General features: G+C 46.5%; 1 long non-coding RNA gene across 1 annotated transcript; it reads left to right on the top strand.

The window, feature by feature from the left end:
* Positions 1–7,675: 7,675 nt before the first annotated feature.
* LOC146045004 (uncharacterized) lies at positions 7,676–15,628 on the top strand. Its single transcript, XR_014465364.1, has 3 exons — positions 7,676–7,982; positions 8,106–8,200; positions 15,285–15,628. It is a non-coding gene; the product is annotated as an uncharacterized LOC146045004 (long non-coding RNA).
* The last annotated feature ends 2,590 nt before the right edge of the window (positions 15,629–18,218 follow it).

Genomic DNA, 18,218 nt, shown 5'->3' with positions numbered 1-18,218 from the left:
CGGCCAGATTTGTCTTGCCAATTTGGTTACTGAATTGCTCTGTGTATTGTACTTTTGTGTCCAAACGATTTTATTCCCCAGATTTTTGTCTGTTGTGGAATTCAGGACCGTGAGCCTATCCAGACTCAGAACTCTGCTTTTGGTTTGTAATAGTAATTTATGCGGGTATCCCCGGGACAAAAAGTCAATGGTCATTGAGTCAATCTCCCTTTCAGCATCTTCAAATCTACTATTGATCCTAAGCGCCCTCAAGAATTGGGAGTGAGGTAAACCCCACTTTAAGGGAGGGGGATGGTGACTCGAGCTCCCCTGTCACTGATCACCCCTATATATGTAAGTACTTCATTTGTTTTTTGCATGTCTTGATAAAGGGTCCATGACCCGAAACGTTGGCTAAGCACCCACTGTATTGGGCTGATTTATTTCATATCGACTGCTGTTATTTCGGATGAGTGTCGGTGATTGCTGTGTGATATATTTCTTCTGTTTGGAATACCAAGGCACCATCCAAGCTGATGCAACTACGCCAGAGTGCCGAGCAGTCTTGTCAAGCATATTATCCACACTGCGGTTTACCTGCTATGAGGAGCTGAGGCACCGCTACCTTCTTCACCAATTGGATTCATTTAGGACATCAGTGTATGTTTCCCTAGTCGTTGGCTGCATCCCCCGGGTATACGGATCGTTGTTCAGCTTCGACACAGAAGGATATGTCCGAACAGAACACAGTACCTGGGTTCAAGGAGCTTACCCTTGCAGTTGGAGACTCATTGGTTCTTACTGACTCAGATGCGGAACAGATTTTGTTCTCTGACCATTTAAAAGATGTGGGCATAGCTGATTCAGTGGAGCAACTGATCACAGCCCTCACCAGATTAAAAAAACGGGAAGTGGACTTCTATTTACACGGGGTTACCCTCTCAGATTACTTCAGGGAAAAGAAAACTCCCCGAGGGTTTAGAATTAAAAACATCCCCACAATAGGAAGGTCCAACCCGGAATTCCTCAGACGCTGGACAGCAGTTCTGAATAAATGTTCCTATGATCTTATACTTCTGGTCATAGAAGAGTCCAAACGAGAACTTACTGTCACACAAGAAAAAATAAAAGCTTTTGAAGCAGTCAACCTGAACGCTATTAAGAACGACAAATCACAGGATTGGTACACACTGCTAAACAAACAAATTGAGCAATACCGGAGTGAGTTGATACAGTTCAAAAAATCTAAATGCGAGATTGTGAATAAAGATTACGAGGATTACAAAGTGTATGGTTGGGCATACGGCCATGGACAACCAGAGGGCAGAAAACGTGATTACCGTCGCCGATATCAAAGAGACACTGACAGATCGAGCGATCACCCCTCCTCGAGTGAATCAGAATGTGCCAGACCCTCAAAAGGCAGAGGCAGCAATCGTCCCCCTCTAGGATTTTTAACGAGAGCCAGGAAGGGCCCCGCAGACGTCCTGGAAACAGGAGAGGGGGTCAGTGGGCAAGGATAGCAAAGAAAAAATACAAACAAGAGGACATGATCCATAATTTATCTTCCAGAACTTTGTCAGAGACTGAGCGCAATGTCCTTAACAAAGGACTGTCTTTTGTGCCTACGACTGAACCTGATCAATTTGAAAACAAGGTAGACCTCTACAAATTTGCAAGACGTCTAAGATTACGTGAATACTTTGCAGACAGACCCCCTCTTGAAACACAGAAGTTGCCGTTTTCTAAAAAATCATCCTTTGACCCCAAATCGAACAATGCAGCTATTAAAAGTTTTACTGATATCATTGACAGCAACATCTGCACGGACACCGGACACAAATCCCCATCACCACACAACCTCACCTCTGACGAGAGAAAAGCCTTGAAAGATTTAAGTGCTTACACAGATATCGTTATACGCACAGCCGATAAAGGGGGTGCACTGGTTGTGCAAAATACTAGTGATTACAAGAACGAGATTTACCGGCAGCTCGCAGATGCCGCAGTATACAGAGAATTGGATTGTGATCCAACCGACAAATATAAAAAAGAGCTCGATGACCTTCTGCAACATGGTGTCGATACTGGAATTATTCCAGACAAAATCCGTGATGCCCTGACTGTTGACCACCCCAAAATCCCGCTGCTCTATACCATCCCTAAGATCCACAAGGATCCGCAGAACCCACCTAGACGGCCGATTATCTCGGCAAGAGACTCCATCTTCTACACCACTGCTCAGTTCCTTGATTTATTCCTGCAACCCGTTGTACAGAACCAATTTACCTACCTCAAAGACACTAATGCTGGCCACACATCAGACCAACTTCAGTCCAACTTTTTAAAAACCCTTCAAACCTCCAACCATCCAACTTGACAGTCCAACTAAAAAACTGTTCCCCACACATCTAACCAACTTTTCTTCCAACCAGTAAACTTTTCTTTTTTTTCTTCTTAGTTCAGCCAACTTCTGTCCAACTTCTGATGTCACAGAAGTGGGCGGGCAGGTTCTGCCCCCTGACCGGTCAGCATGGGCAGGTTTCCTGGGGAAGTGGGGACCCCCCCAAAGAAGGGGTCCCTCCCCTCCAGAACTTACCTGTCCATGCTGAAGCCTGGGGCTGTCCTCGATGCCCCTGGGAGGTGGGCATCAAACTGATTATTTGTGTAAAAATAGAAAAAAACATTGGGTTTTGCTGTGGAACTATAAGTCCCTGCAAGCCTGGAACACATATTGGGACTTGGAGAACCACAAGTCCCAGCATGCGCCCAATAATGGGCTTGCTGAGACTCTTAGTTCCACAGCAGAACCAATAGTTAAATAAATACACACACACACAGCATAAAAATAAATCTTTATTACACTCAGAGCCCATTCATATATACTTACCTATCTTGTCACTGTAGGTAGGTGTCTGTCCATCCATTCATCTGATGGTCCTGAAAAAAATCAATATGGTTACTTGTGGAAGGAAACCATACTCACGGGGGTCTTCCAGCGAAGATCGAGTCCTCTTCTTTCCATGTAGCATCCACGGGTCTTGGTAAAAAAACAAAGGATGGTGAGGTGACTGGGGGCGAGAGTGAGTGTGAGTGTGGTGAAGGGGGTAGTGTGGTGACGGAGGGTGAGGTGACAGGTCCAGAGGTGAGAGAACATGAGGTGGCAATAGGTGAGGTAACATGGGGTGAGGTGGGTGATGAGGTGAGAGCGGTGGTGGTGACGAGGGCGAAAACTGGTGTGGTGAAGGTGGGGCAAGAGCTGGTGTGGTGATAGGGGGGCAAGAGCGAGTGTGGTGATGGCGGGTGATGTGCCGGCAGGCGAGAGGGGATGAGATGACGGAAGTCGAGAGGGGGTGAGGTGACAACGGGGGTTGCGGGGTAAGGTGACAGTGGACGAGAGGGTATGACAGCAGAGGATGCGGGACAGTGACAACGGGGGATGCATGGACAGACAGCGGGGACAGTGACAGAGGGGGACACGGGGACAGTGACAGTGGACACAGTGACAGCGTGGGGGCAGTAACAGCAAGGGAAGCGGGGGCAGTGACAAGGATGGCCGCAGGGGGGGCAGAGACAGCATGGGATGTAGGGGGTAGAAACAGCGGGGGACGCGAGATAGTGACATAACAGCGACAGAAGGGGACTCAGGGGCATTGGCCTAATGAACATTCAAACATCCATTATGCATGGCCATATACCTACTCACCTACTGTCCCTGTCACAATTGCTGGAGGTGAGGAGTGTAGGAGAGGCTGGAGGTGAAGGATGGGGCAGGCTGGAGGTGAGAGATGGAGAGGCAACGGCAGATGGATGAGGAGGGGAGAGTTTACCACTGCCAGGGGACGGGTAAATGTCGGGGACTGGTGGAAGTTGCCGGAGGAGGACACCTACCCCCAGCACCCCGCTGTAACTACACCCGAGCAGCAGAACCCGGTCCCTTGAGCAGAAGTAGCTGGTTACTGTCCCTGGGCTGGCGATGGAGGAGGCGGCGGCAGATGGATGAGGAGGGGATGGTGATGATGACCCGTCGCTGCCCTCAGGAAACCCTCAGGACCCGGTGCTGCCTGCAGGACACCCCGGGACCCGGCGTTGATGACAGGGGACACCGGGACCCGGTGCTGCCCTCAGGACCCGGCGCTAATGACAGGGAACCCGGCGCTGCTCTCAGGACCCGGTGCTGTGGACAGGTGACCCCGGGACCCGGCGCTGTGGACAGTGGACGTCTCAAACTGTACACTGGGGATGCTGCGGGGATCACAGGGGGATGGGACAATGGGGATTCTGCGTGTGCTGTCCTCACATGTCCTGCGCTGGCTCGGCCTCTCACCTCCCACCGCCGTTACTGTTGCCGCTGCCGCCTGCATGTCCAGGGCTGGGTGATCACGGGGGGTAAGTACACTGGGCTGGGATGCTGTGGGGGATCGAGGGGTACGGCAGCAGTGACAGACATCAGAAGTAGGTGGACACTGCTTGTCAGTGTCCACCTACATATCGTTTGGTTGGGGGAACTTTTCCCCCACACCAGAACGATTAGCTGGGGAAAATCAAACAGGTTTGATTTTTCCCAGCAAGTTGGAACGACCGTTTTGGGCCGTTTATCAGCGTTTTTCCCTGTGTGGGAGCAAACGGCTGATAATCGTTTGCTCCCACACACCAGAAAGATTATCATTCCAAGCAGCCAAAAGTTGGCTAGTTGGAACGATATCTTTCTGATGTGTGGCCAGCATAATACCTTTTTGAAACATCTGTTGACTGTGCCCAGTTTGCCACCCGGCAGCCTAATCTGCACCATTGATGTAGTATCCCTTTATACCTCACCAGAGAGGCATTCAAGCCGTTAAGAGGTCGGTTTTGAGTAGCGATGTATATAACGGACCTGATGCTTTATTTTTCATTGATTTACTGGACCTTGCTATGTCACGTAATTATTTTCTTTTCAATAGTAAATATTACTTGCAATGCTCAGGGGTAGCGATGGGATCCTGCGTGGCCCCTAGCTTGGCAAACATGTTCATGCATGACATAGAAAAAGATATTTTCTTCTCTGACCCGTCCACTGCTGCTTCCATTAGCTAATTTTATCGCTACATAGACGATATTTTTCTCATTTGGGGTGCGGGGGAGGAGAAATTTCATCAACTAATGAGACTTGCTAATTCCAGTGATCAATCGATAAAATTCACGTACACCTGCAGCTCTACGTCAATTAATTTCCTTGATGTTAAGTTGTCCATAAATTCAGCTAACGAAATTGTCACTACCCTGTACAAAAAACCTACAGATAGAAACACTATCTTGGGGGGGGCGTGACCTGACTGGGGAGGCAGCAGGACGTGTGCTTGCTGAGCTCCTGCTGCTGACCCCCCTTAACGGCCATAACAACGGCTTCTGGAGGTACCCCCAGTCCAAATTACCTTGCCTGTGTACCCCACTCACCCGGGCTGTGTGCTGCGGAGCCGGGAGGTTACTTGGTGGCCTCTGCGGGTTGCGGCCTAGCCCACACCCTGAAGCCGCGGCCTAAATTTGCGATCCGGCCCGGGAAACGGGAGAAAGAACAAGCCGGGAGAGAGGGGACGGCGGACACCATGCACCCGACGCTGGCCGCCCCCCTCGTCTCCCCACACCAACCTCGAAGACGCTGTGCTGCTCCCGCTCCCGGGGCTGAGCTGCGGCGCACTGCCGACCGGACGCCGGGCGCCATCTTGGAGGTGGTGTCCCCACCAACCCCGCCAGCCTTGCACCGGGACCTGATGCCACAGAAATAATCCAGGGACACGGAATACACCTGCCCGCTCTCACCTCCTCACAACAGCCCCGCTGACGCTGTGCTGCCTCGAGAAACGGAGCTGAGGCACAGCACATTACTGGCCGGGCGCCATCTTGCGAGCTGTGACCCCACACACACATCCAGTTACCCTCAGCCCGACACTGCTGGGAAGGTAAGAGGGAAACCTACACCATACCCGCCCGACGATACCCACCCCCACCCCCCCATGCCACTTCTATAAGCCTGCTGCAGCAATAAAACATTTGGAGGGTGCCATCTAACTGGTTACACCCTCATCTGCTCTGCCGGACCCTGCAAAGGGGAGAGACCAAAACCTGGGACACACTGGTATGCCCCTGGAACCTGCTGTCACACTACAGACAGACCCCCCCATACCACCTGGCTAGCAGTGCCTACGAGGCCACACTTACTACAAATATTAGTCTGAGCCAGGCACCCCAGGAAAAAGAAATCCTGCATGCTCCCCACCAAACCCAGCCAATACTGTCATAAAACCATTTGCCGACCGGCACTCGACCCCCCCCCCAGTCCACTTATCCTACAGCACGGCACATGGTGCACCCCTATGTGCTCGGAGAAAGAGACTTATACACCTGATACACACTGCTTCGCTGCTGCCTTCAACACACTACCTGCTGCAAAACTATTTTGGCAGATGGGAAAGGAAGCAACAGCTCTTGTTTAATTATGTAACCAATGGACTGATTCTCACAGTCGTGGCCTACCTATAATCCATGTTACGCTGTGCCTCATAGCACACACCTGATTCTAAAGCCCAACTCTTCAGCTATATGAAAAGATTCCTGGTCTCCTCATCCATGACCCCCACTGGCTCATCTACGACTCGCTCTGGGTCCAGACGTGGGCACAAATCTACATCTACCACCCGCCCACCGAAAATGAAACCCGCAGACATTGCCGCGGTGCTGGGCCCCCTGTTGGATGAAAAGCTGGCCGGTATCAAAGAGGCCATAGACTCCACACTAACACAGCTAACCCAACACTCCAGCCGCATAGACGAGCTAGAACAGAGAGTCTCTAATCTAGAAGACGACCTACATACAGCTCAAGAAACAATCGAGACTCAGCACGCGGACATCACCAACCTCACCGACAAACTTGACGATCTCGAAAACCGTAGTCGAAGAAATAACCTGCGAGTGATCGGCATCCCAGAGTCGATAAAAGGTCCTGAACTACTTGACCTCCTTTCCAACTGGATCCCGGAACAACTAACTATGAATCTGAGGGGTGTGCCTCTGGCCATTGAACGGGCGCATCGTATCGGCCCGGATCGGAAAAGCGCCTCTGGACGTCCACGCCCCGTCATCATGAGAATCCTGAACTACGCAGATAAATCAGCGCTTTTAGATCACTATCGCAGGACAGCCAACCTATCTTACAAGGGTGAACGTCTACTTATATTCCAGGACTTCTCCAACCAGGTTGCAGCCAAACGCAAGGAATTCACCCCTATCTGCAAACAGCTATTTGAAAGCAAGACCAAGTTCTCCTTGTTATATCCTGCCCGCCTGCGAATCTTCGAGAATGGAAAACCAATCTTCTTCGAAGATCCAGCCGCTGCACAAGCTCACCTTTCCCGCCCTGACACCTGAACTAGCCTGAGGCACTGCTACTTGTCACTATCTTGCCCTGCATAATGGGCCACACTGTGAGTATGCTTCGGCATACCGTGTATGTTCACACACTGTACCTGGAGTACATTTTTCCCTTTTATTTCCTTTTCTCCCTTAATTTTTTTCTTCTCTGTAATTGTATTTGTTAATGTTATGTTTGCCTGCCTAGCTCTGAAGCCCAGATCCACCTCGGGGTGCTCTCTCTCTGCTCGCTGGGACGGAGAGAGACCCTGCTTTAATACATTCTCTACTTTTACCGTGATGTTATCCACTGGCATAGGTTAATATAACGGACCATAACAATCCCCACCAAGAATCTATAGGGAATACCCCATTACTATCATATAATATAATATCCTGGAATGTAGAGGGACTTAATACCCCAGTAAAATGAAAGAAAGTGTTATCCCACCTGAATCGCTTAAAACCCCATATTCTATTTCTTCAGGAAACACACTGGACCGCAGACCCTAGAAATTCTCTAAAAGCCCCCTGGATCGGAGATTGCATATCCGCCCCCTACACTAATAAAACCAGAGGCGTAGCCATAATATTTCAGAAAAACCTACAGTATACATGTAAGAAGAAATTCATAGACCCAGAGGGAAGATATATCTTATTAGAAGCAACTATCGATAATGTAGATTACTTGTTGGTTAATGTATATGCTCCAAACACTTCTAACAAAACTTTCTATGCAGCACTTCTACAGAAGATCCTGTCCTGGGAAAACAAGAATCTGATCTTGGGAGGAGACTTCAACTCAGTCGTCGATCCATCCATAGACAGGTCCAAGGTAAGCTCACATACCACTGGCACTGACAGCAATATTCTTCTCTCCTTCTGCTCCCAACTAAATCTTGTAGACCCCTGGAGAATACACCTCCCATTACATAGAGAATACTCCTTCTTTTCACACCCGCATTCTACTCATTCACGAATAGACTACATATTTACTTCCCAGCATATGCTCCCCAAGATCACCCACACTTCTATCAAAGATATCATTATCTCTGATCACGCACCCATATCTTTAACCCTTCACCTCACGATGCCACAATATTTCTCAAAGAGCTGGAGATTCCCTGCCTATCTTATACACTCCGAAGACTTTCTCCTACACTTAAAACAGCACTGGCGCAATTACGCAACAGATAATTCAGTGCACGAAGATGACCCTTCGCTGTTCTGGGGGGCCTCGAAAGCGGTACTTAGGGGACACATAATGTCATATATTCACTCTAAACGCAAAAAATTCTCAACCCAACTCCATAGTCTAAGCTCTTAGCTCACATCGGCCTATAGAGCCTACAAACTACATGATGATCCCACCCACAGGGAGGCTTACCTCACAGCAAAAAAATTTTTTGACACCTATCTTACGGAACAAGCTCAAACTCAACACAACTATCAAAGAAATAAATATCATCGCTGGGGTAACAAATCCGGTAGGCTGTTGGCGAACCTTGCCAAGGGCTCACAGCCCAAGACTTGGGTTAGCGCCATCAATAGCTCAGATAGGATTATTACCGAACCCTACTGCTATATGTGAAGAATGTATGCATTACTACAAAACCTTATATACAACTGACCCAGACAACGAAGCGGAGGGATCCCCTTTCTTAAAAGAAGCCAATTTACCAACACTAACACCGGAAGAAAAAGATCTTCTGGATAGTCCCATCACTGAAGCAGAAATTATGGCTACTATTAAATCATTACCTAATGGAAAGAGCCCGGGCCCAGATGGCTTTGGCCCGGAATTTTACAAAATGCTCAGTAGTGAAATAGCCCCCACATTGACTAAATTATACAATCACATCCTATCCTCTGGAGCCGCCCCAATTAGGTTCAACGAAGCAAGAATCATAGTGATAGCTAAGCCAGGAAAAGACCCCTCGCTCACAAGTTCCTATCGCCCAATATCACTCTTGAACCAAGACCTTAAAATTTTGACTAAACTTATGGCCAACAGGCTACAAGATCCCTTAGCTCGCCTGATCTCACCCGCTCAGTTAGGATTTCTTAAAGGCAGGCAGTCAGTGCAAGGAATCCGCGCAGCCATAGCTGTGATCACACATACCTATTCCCAACAGATGCAAACTAACATCTTAATCAATCTAGACGCCGAAAAGGCCTTCGACAAAATTGCATGGCCCCACCTAACCAGAGTACTCCATTATCAAGGCTTTGGGGAAACTTTTTGCAAGCTCATCTCTACCCTTTAAAATAGCCCCACAGCACAAGTGTTGGTCAACAATATGCTATCCTCGTCTTTCTGTCTGGAGAGAGGAACACGGCAAGGATGCCCCCTATCCCCACTACTTTTTAACCTAGCACTAGACCCATTCATTAGGTACATCACACAGCTGCGAGGCTACTCCGGGATAACTATAGGCAACAGAGAACTACGAATTATAGCTTTTGCAGACGACTTACTGATTTTTATGTCTAACCCAAACCGAGACACTCCCCAACTTGTCTCAGCCATTAACAGGTTCTCAACCTTTGCTGGCTTCTCGATCAACTTTGAAAAATCGGAAGCACTAGCCATGTTTGGACGAGCGAGGTTCTGCCAGACCACCCCTTTTCCCTTCAAATGGGCTACGAATAACATCACCTTCCTAGGCATAGCCCTTACACCGCACACCCGAGACCTATACTCCCATAACATCACCCCTATCATACGCAAAATACAAACTGAACTTAACCTTTGGCAAGATTTGCCATTGAACTTGTTGGGTCATTGTAACTTGGTCAAGATGGCTAGCTTCCCCAAACTCCTCTATATTCTACAAATGACCCCCCTTCTGGTAACCAAACCAGACCTCAAAACATTGAACACTGCCATCTCCCGTTTCATCTGGAACAAAAAACGGCCGAGAATTAGCTACAAGAAAATGACACAAACAGTTAATAGGGGAGGAACTAACCTACCCAACATTAAACAATACAACTTGGCCTGCCTTCTACGCTTCGCGATAAACTGGATCACGACATCTAACATATACACAGACGTAACGCTAGAGTCTCAACTATGTACTCCTCTCTCCCTCACTTACCTACTACATGCCAAGCCCTCTATCTTACACTCCCAAATGCAAGAGAATATATTACTGACTACAACTGTGCGGGCCTGGCAGATATCTAGGAAAACACTAAAACTCCAACACCGACATACCTTATTCCTTCCCTTGGTAGGCAACTTAGATTTCCTTAGGATGTCTTAGAGTGGTTCATTAATATACTTTAGCATAGTAAAAGAGAGTACGAGCTTGTCCTAGTGCAAAGTGAATGACTTTGGTGGGAGACTTTTGCACTAGGACAAGCTCGTACTGTTTTTTACTATGCTAAAGTATATTAATGAACCACTCTAAGACATCCTGACATAATTATAACTAGATTGGAGCATCTTCATAGGTTTCGTCATTTTCACCTAAAAAGTGAAACTTTAGGCCTCTTGCCAGAACAGAAGATGTTGACTCAGATCAAAATGCTTTTGCACATTTCTTATTCAGGCCAAGTCACAACTTTCCCACACTAGCCGATTTTGAATTTCTCAATTTCAGTTTTTTTCACTCCGCCCTAGTATATATATATATGGACAGATGGTGGGTGTATGAGCGCAGGAGTGTCCAAGTGTCGGAAAGTCCAGTAAATCACCTGCACCTGAGCAGGGATGGTAATTACACACAAAGTCTTAGGTAAGACTGCAGCTTCCTTGTCCCATATGGTGAATCCCGGGTCCAAGGGATTATGTGAATCTGGGTAGAACAGGAGAGAAATGGGAAGGAGCGCTTCCTAGTGTATTAAAAGAGTATTTTAAGGTAGGTAGGCCATGCCCTGACGTGTTTCGTCACTGGGACTTCGAAGTCCCAGTGACGAAACGCGTCAGGGCGTGGCCTACCTCGCTCCACCAGCTGTGCTCTCCCGATGGTCGCCCCTGCCACTGGACTCCCCCGCTTCTGCAACGCAAGCCAGCGTTTGTCGTTTCGGAGTTCCCCAGGACACGGAGGTCGCCCATACGAGTGAGCTGTTCTGCCTGATGTATTATTATCAAGCCTTGTGGTAACCAGTCCACAGTGTTGTTTCCTTAGGTATGGGCATTACTGTTATGTACCTTGGAGTTTGTATCTCCTTTTATGTGCAATAAATACTCTTTTAATACACTAGGAAGCGATCCTTCCCATTTCTCTCCTGTTCTACCCGTATATATATATATATATATATATATATATATATATATATATACACACACCACAAACACACATATACATACACACATACACAAACACATTATTTATACAATAGTGGTAAGTGACTTTGTGCACTGACACCCTCCCAACGTAACCATGACCGTGAGGTGTAAAACACCTTCTTTATTTATATAAAGTGAAAGTGAGTATATATAAAATAAAATGTTACTCTCCTTCTCTTACGTGTCTTCACCTCATCAGAGGCTCTCCATTAATGTAAATATGGAGACATAAAGGGAAATAGAAATCCAAACTAGTATAATATTGTAGGGATAAACAGGTTTATTCAAAAATAGGGAAATACAATAAATTCGAAAAACAAGGGGTAATTTTGAATAATAAAAGACCACTGTAATCTGTCTAAATCTAATTAGTATGGAGGTTTACCAGATTGTGGTGATTAAAAAAAATCACCACAATCTGGTAAACCTCCATCCTAAACCTCCGAGTCGCGCGAGTGTCCCTATTCCGGTACTGACAAAGTTGGGAGGTATGGAAGACTATAACACTTCCTGCTGACGTGCTGTCTCCTTCCCCCCAGCCGGCTGTTCTTTGCATGCGCGAGATCTTGCTACTTACAAGAGAACTCCAGCGCAGCCCGAAGCCAGCAGCAGGGGCAGCGCTGTTGTGGGGATAGGGCTTCGCCACCCTGCAACTGTCGAAGCGGATAGCAGCAGGGGGAGGAATTGTCAGCGCTGTGGACTGTTCATACATTTGCCTTGCATATTGGCCTGCGCACCCCGGCTCCTTCTTACATGAGGGAGAAGTGGTATCAGTGCACATAACATGCGCTAATACCCCTCCCCATAGCGCTCCTTCATACATCTTCCCCAATATGAGATATTGTGAGTGAGATATTTTACATTCATTTTTTCTCTAAAAATCTCAAGTGAACATTGCCTACTGTATATATTTATGGTCCTTGGTACGCACTGAGAACTATTTATTGTAAAGATCGTATAGCATGCGTTTTGAATGCAATGCAATGCAATTTAGTGCAGCACATGCTTTTTGTGCTGTGTGATGTGCGCTAACGCCAGCTCCATCTGTACTAATTCTCACCTATGTGTTTGTCCCTTATCTGCTGAATGGCTGAATTACAAAGAAAAACAACCCCAAGCCCAAAATAAAACAAGCCCAAAACAAGCTTCTAAAAATAATTATAAGCCCCAAAAGCAACAAGCAACCATCAAAAAAAAAAAAAGGTACTTTTGTATTATCAGGGCGCCCGATGTAATGTAAATCGTATACGATATCACATCCGATTTATTGGCTGATTTTTGACCGATTCCATCTGCCATGCGATTTAGCGGAAGATTTGCATCATATTTTCGGCCATTTCCTGCCAATTTGCATGCTGTTCCATCCTTGCACACCCCCAGGTACTATGCGATGGTATGCGATGCGATTTTCAGGAAAATGCCCCTGATTGTACAATTAAATATTGCATAGCATTGCATGCCAGCAAGTGGCATGCGATGCGATTCGCAATGTTAAATGCACCCCCATTGTCAACGACACCCCCACTATCAACGCCAACCCGAAGCGTGGCGAGCACAGAGAGCCTGCGAGGGGCGGCGGTACGCGTCCTCCGACCTTTTCATCCCCCCACTATCCACGTGGAGTTGATTTTAGATAGTGTGGCGAGCGCAGCGAACCCGAAGCGTGGCGAGCCCCGCGAGGGGACGCGGATTACTTTACATGTATTCCGCATCCCCTCGCCACACTTCGGATCGGTGGCTCGCTGCGCTCGCCACACTATCTGATGGAACAGCATGCAAATCGGCTGGAAAACTTGAAAAACCGGCCGAAAATTGGCCACAAAATCGCATCTGACTTTTGCATGCGATTAGCGGCTGATTTTGCGGGCACCCTGATAATACACAAGTACCAAAAAAAAAAACTCCCGAAAAAAACAAGCCCAAATCTGCTTGTCATAGGCTGAGTTGGGAACTATGGGTGACATTTAATAGAATGCGATTTTATCGCACTTTTTGAAATCGCACCATATCGCCGCACAAAGCACTTTTTAAATTCGTATTTTTCCCGTGTAATTCGCATATTTAATGGGATGCGAATATGTGGCTAAAAAGTGCGATAAAGTGGGAAGAGATGTGATGTGGTGTGATATTATGACACATAAAAGTGCGATTTGTCCCGCTGGTCATGTACGAGTTTAGGGCCAACGCCAACCGGAGTGCAAATTACAAAACTGCCTCCGCATGACAAATTAACCTATTGGCCCACCTAAGTCCCCTCCATTATGCATCACAGCCCCTATATAAAGGGGCACTGGCACCATTTTATTATTTGATAGGGAGTAAGGAGATGGAGAGGAGAGGAGTTATGCTTGGGAGAGGAAGAGTGGCAGCAAGTGGTGGTGGCAGAGAGAGCAGTGGCCCACAGACAGGCAGTAGCAGCGCAAGAGGAGCCAGGGGGAGAGGCAGCAGAGGAATGCTGACACCAGCACATTCAGAGGGAGAGGCAGCAGTGTGGCAGGCAGCATGGTCACAGCAAGGCCAGGCCCAGCCCGGACCCTGGAGGAGCAGGCCCAGCAGGAGGAGGGGGAGGATCCTCTTGCATCCCCAACCCTAACACAGGACCTCTTCACTACACAGTCCCAGGAGGAGCTGCAGGAGGGCCACATCTCTGACCTCGACTAGCCTGAGGTGGATGAAGAGGGAGGTGAGGAGTAGGAGGCTGAGACTGGCCTGGAGGAGGAGGGGGGACATGGCCATAGAGGAGCAGGTAGAAAGTGGCCGCACCCAAAGTGACTGGAAGGTGCGTTTTTCTTATGAAGTGTTAGGACCAGGGGTGGGCTGGGGTCACGTGCCAAGGGAGGATGTGCGCATGCTGACGCATCCAAAAAATGACCCATTTTTCAACATATTTCTATCGTTGTTACTAAGCACTTGTTATGGTTGGCTTGAAAAACATGCTAAATGTGTGGCCCACTTAAAAGGAGCCTATTTTTCACATACATGAGTAAAAATGTATTGACACATACCAAGGTCTCTGTTTTTTTGTATGCAAGTGTTTTTTAATATTACTTACATGGTTTAATGGTATTTGTTAATGTATAGGTATGGGTGTACATTGATCTTTTGAGGTTTACTTGTAAATGGAATAGATGAATAGCGGTGTCAAACTCATGGCCCTCCAGTTGTTGTGGTAGTACACATTCCACCATGCTCTGGCACCATAGCTGCCTACTCTCCTGCATTCAGCTGGAGACTCCCTGAAATAACAGCAATCTCCTTCTCTCACTCATTAGTCTAGCAATCTCCCTCATTTCCCCTAGCCCACATTACACTGTTACATTTTTGGGGAAAAAAGGAATGAGAGATAGATACTGTCAAAGTCGAATTGCATACACGCCATTTTGGAATGGTATGGCCGCCATCTTGGTTCGCAGAGTTACGTAAATAAAGTATAATAACCAAGTTTTGTAATAAGGCAAACCCAGTGCGCTGCCATTCTAATACACATCAATTCATATCCCACACTCACACATAATAAAATATAGTTAATATGGTTTTAATTCGTAGCACATAGTTTAAATTGGTAATACATGAAGTTTCATGTACATATTTCGCATTTCTTTGTTCCGTCTCACATGCGCAGCGCTCCGGTCTGAGCTAGAAGTTCATATCTTGTAACGGCCAGAAGTTATGGAACTATTACATATTTCATTGCTATTTCACCACGAGGACAGTGTAACCAGAAGATCCGGATGTAACAGGTTTCTCAGCATGAGCCATGACCCCTATGACGATACCTGAAGACAAAGAAACCTAGGTGCATTCTCCTGCACCAATCCAAGAGAAGCGACAACCGATCTCCTGACCAATGGTGACCCTCACTGCCCCCCTCTTTGGACACTATAAGAGTTGAAGCTCATCCTAGACTGTCTGTTTTTTCAAACTGTACACTGTGTTATATTGTTTCTCTATTTCTGTAATCCCCTGTTGTCCGCTAGGGACTAAATACACTATTTGGAGACACTATCTCCTTATTTCGTAATTTATACTTGAGTCTTGGCTTTTATTCGCATTAAGCGACAAAGGTTTAATAAGGACATTATCCTTAAAAGGTGTACTCAAATTGGGTACTAAGTACTGCAAAAGGTTACCGCTTCATAGGTATCGGTATAGCGTGTACTATACACGGAAAAGGTTTGCTACGCTGTGCAAATAAAGGGTTACTGGTTTACGGACACTGTACGTAAACTGCGCACTTCACTTGTTATCCATCTGGTTATATTTATATCGACATTGATAATTGAGGGCTGCATCCGAGAAAAGGGTGGAAGTGACGTCATTAACCATTGCTGGAATTCCAAGTCGGCAGCGGTACAGAGCTTGAAAGGTGCTTGCGTATGAATCCGAAGGACAATAAGTGATGTTCAAAAAGAAATAAATGTGTGTTTAAAGCATATACAGTGTTTATATTAAGTGGGTCATACTTCTATCTGCCACCAGTAGTTTAACGGGGTATAGTGTTTGAATTGCTTGCTTGTAATCATGGTAAATGCGCATGTGCGATATTTTCACACAAGCGAAGGCAAAGGCCTGTGTTTATTATAGTGCATAGAGGATTCTTTCTGTGTAAAACTATAAACTGTTGTTAGTGGTTACTGCAAGGCTGAGGACTCCGCCACATGGCGGCAGGTTTTAGGCATATACGGTAACTTGAAGCGTCTGCAGTGTATTACGTAAGGAACGCACACACGTGCTTACGTTGGGCTTTTGGGCCTTTGTGCGTAATTTACGGAACAAGTACGGGATTAATTTCGCATTCGCAATATCATCGCTTCTGCGAAATACAGTCACTTGCAAATACACTGTAGAACATAGTAGCCCAGCGGTGGCTGGTATTAATTACAAGCACTATTAAGCAGTATGTTAGTATTTTAGCAGAAAGTTTAGTATTTTCGGACTGTTTTCAAAGCAAGCAATTCAAATGGTATTTTAATAAATTCCTATAGTTATTTAAGGGGTTTATACTCGCATAAGCATCTGGTGAGAAACTGCCAACCAGGGAAAGTTTTCTGTACAGAAATATTTTTTGGTTTTTAGTAAGTCCCAGAGAAGAGTGAATAGGGCTCAGCGTGTGAATATTGCTGAAGCCAACGGGCGAATGACGGTGTGACCCAGATCGCTATAGAAATAAGTGAAGTTAGTGTGTCAGGGAGAAAATACGGGTGTGTGCGTGACGGCGCACCGTAGGAAGACTGCCCCTATTATAGATAAGTGTCTTTGTCTTACACTATAGAAACGTTATCTATCACATAGGGTAAAGAAGCTAATAGCAAACCCAAAGGATCTGCCTGACTTCTCATTTAGATACCGATTTTGCCGAGTACAGGAAAAACAAGTTTTTTTTGTATTCTGCGTAATTTGGCCGCACTACTGCAGGGCGTGCTAATAACACATTGTTAGCAGAAGTCAGTAAGTGATTGAGAACAGAAAATAAACCTTCATAACGCACACTCTACACTTATTTCTCGGAAAAGCTATACGGAAGAAGGAGTGTTTGGGTGCTGCTCATAGATAAAATTGCCCACAAAGATCTGCCAGTAGTGAAAGATTAATTCTCATTTACCATGGGAAATAAGAGTTTACACGGAGAGTGTGTGCTACGTAGGGAAGAGCTTAGTAGACCAAAGGGGTCAGCTGCGTTCATAATGAAAATGAAATATGGAGAATTTGCAGTATCTCATATCAAGAAATGGGTTAAAATGACAAAGGGCAGTAAAGTAGAATTTCTCGGTGTTGGTAGTTTCGATCCAGAAGTCCTATCCGCTGTTAGAGATAAAATATGTTTGCTCTCATTGCTTAAAATGAGGGTGAAGCAGAATGAGGTTTTAAACTTGTGGCAAAGGGAAGGACAAGCTCAACTTGGAAGTGGATGTTTAGCAGATGTAAATGCAATCAGCCCCAGGAATGCAACTGCACCCCCTCCTCCATATGTACCAGAGGGGGCAGTTACCGTAAAAAGGGAAACAAACAAAAACGCACATGTGACTAATCTGTACCCTGTTTTATCCCCTTATAAGGAAACCAGAGGAAAATTATATGTTGTTGACGTCAGCCATCTCCCATGCAATTAATATGCATGAAGGGAAGGCTGAGCCAGCAAAGACTGCTACTGTGGCTTCAGCCCAAGAATAGGAGAAGGCTAATGTCAACAATACAGTCAGAGACCCAGGTTAGAAAGCACCACACAGTACAGAGACAATCTTCCCCGTGCCAGTATCCAGTAATGTGAACCTGGTAAAAAAAACTTACCCTCTACGCACACTGGAGATTCCTTATGGTAACGCAGACAGAGATGGGGACCATAACAAGGTTAAATCCTTGGACATGGCTAGAATTGCGATCCATCATTTCAGATTTCCCTGATCCTAGAAAAGCTCTGGCACGGTGTCAGAAATTTATAAAGGATCTTGGAAATTCTGATGAACCCACCAATAAGGATTGGAGAATCCTATTGGAGGGCCTGTCTTCCTACTCACATTAACATCCAGAAATTCGTGCTAGATAGTGGTTTGAAGGA

This window comes from Crinia signifera, chromosome 11 (genome assembly GCF_055691185.1).
Source record: "Crinia signifera chromosome 11, ASM5569118v1, whole genome shotgun sequence".
NCBI classification, from domain to species: Eukaryota; Metazoa; Chordata; class Amphibia; order Anura; family Myobatrachidae; genus Crinia; species Crinia signifera.
This window is presented reverse-complemented; position numbering and strand designations above follow the sequence as displayed.